The sequence below is a fragment of the Microtus ochrogaster genome, chromosome 4 (assembly GCF_000317375.1).
Source record: "Microtus ochrogaster isolate Prairie Vole_2 chromosome 4, MicOch1.0, whole genome shotgun sequence".
NCBI classification, from domain to species: domain Eukaryota; kingdom Metazoa; phylum Chordata; class Mammalia; order Rodentia; family Cricetidae; genus Microtus; species Microtus ochrogaster.
The window spans coordinates 49291797-49293686 of NC_022011.1; positions in this window are offsets into that span (position 1 = coordinate 49291797).

The following is a 1890-nucleotide window of genomic DNA, read 5'->3' on the forward strand; positions in this document are numbered from 1 at the left end:
TGTGTGTGTGTATGTGTGTGTATGTGTGTGTATGTGTGTGTGTGTATGTGTGTGTGTTTGTGTATGTGTGTGTGTATGTGTGTGTATGTGTGTGTATATGTGTGTGTGTATGTGTGTGTGTGTGTGTGTAACTGCACGTGTGCAGACACACATGCTTGTGAATAATGGGTGCATGTGTGGTGGCCAGAAGTCAACCTTAGTGCCATTCTTTAGGAGACAATTATTTTGCTTTTTCTTTTTTGAGATCAAGTCTTTGGCTGAGACCTGGTGCTCACCAGGGTATTCTAGCCTGGCTGGCTATTGATCCCCAGAAATCCTTCTGTCTCCAGTCCCCCAGCCCTGATGTTACAAGCTTACATCGCCATATCCGTGTCCCTTTAAAAAGAAAGTCTTGTATTTTTATGTATATGTGTATGTGTGTGTGAGAGAGTTAGTATGTACACATGTTCAGGTGTCTGAGGAGACCAAAAGAGACATCAGGTCCCCTGGAGCTGAAGACATCAAATGTGAGTGCTGAAGCCTGAACTCATGTTCTCTGTGAGGGTAATATGTGCTCTTAAGCACTGAGCAATCCCTCTAGCTCCATGTCCACCTGCTTTTGGTGGGTTCTAGAGAGAAAACTCATGGCCTCATCTTACAGACAAGTACTTCCCCAGTTCCAGTTACTGCCCCCTCATCTTTGGTCCCCACTTGAGCCATAGCAAAAAGAGCATCCACCTTGAAGCGGCACTCAGAGCCATAGGATTTCCAGATGAAGATCCAGAGTCCCGCCACCAGCATGTTCCCTAAGATCCATGCCCTTGCTGTCTGCCTCCAGGCAGATTGGATGAAGGTGATGCTCAGCTTGCTGCACAATGGGGCAGGTATGAGGGCAAGGAGGTGGAGACAAGGGGTGGGCGTCCTCAGTGGCTGACAGTGGCGAGGACCACAGCCACATTGCCAGCCTGGGACTGTTGTCATGTCTAAGAGAAAGTTTTGGAAAGATGCAGCTGAGTTAGCTCATCTTGAGTCAGTCGGTGGGGCCTGGATGCCCTCAAGAGTATCCTCCCAAGAGGGAGGCAGAAGATAATCGACAAACTTATGATGATGATTTAGCAGCTGGGGTGATGCTCACATAAAGCCATGGGATCTGGAGCTGCCAGGAGCCGGGCGGAAGCTCTGCCTCTGGAGCCTCTAGAGCAGTGGTTCTCAACCTCCCGAATGCTGAGACTCTTTAATGCAGTTTCTTATGCTGTGGTAACTCCAACCATAAAATTATTTTTATTGTTACTTCATAACTTTGATTTTACTGCTGTTATGAATCATAATGTAAATTTTTGGGGGAGATAGAGGGTTGTTAATGGGGTCACAACGCACAGGTTGAGAACCACTGCTCTAGAGAGCATATGGTACTGTCTACACCCTGATATTAGACTGGTAGGTAGGCTCTAGACCTCAATGAGAATGAGCTTGCTTTTTAAGCTACCCAATCTGTGGTATTTTGTAACGGGAGTCCCAGAACACTTGGACACAGCTCTCGTGAGGCCTCTTGGCCAAGGAGACAACCAAGAGAACAGGGTATCTCTGATGAACCGAGATGGCGTTGGCTGGGAGGAGCTGGGTATGTAGGAAGAACCAGTGGTGGGCCTGGGCTCAGCTAACTAATGACCCAGCGGCACGTTCTCCAGGCATCTCTCCTATCATGGGTTGGAACAAGGAAGAGGTACAGGGTCTAGGCCATTCCTAAACAGGTGGGGGCACAACCAGAAAAACCTGCACATCTGCTGCCACCATCCTAGCTGGACTCAGGAAGAAGAGGACATAGAAGACACGGCAGTCAGGTCTCCCTATGGTCCTAATGAGGAACCAGCCAACCCTATGTGCTACGTTTCTAACAAACTCAAGCCGGGA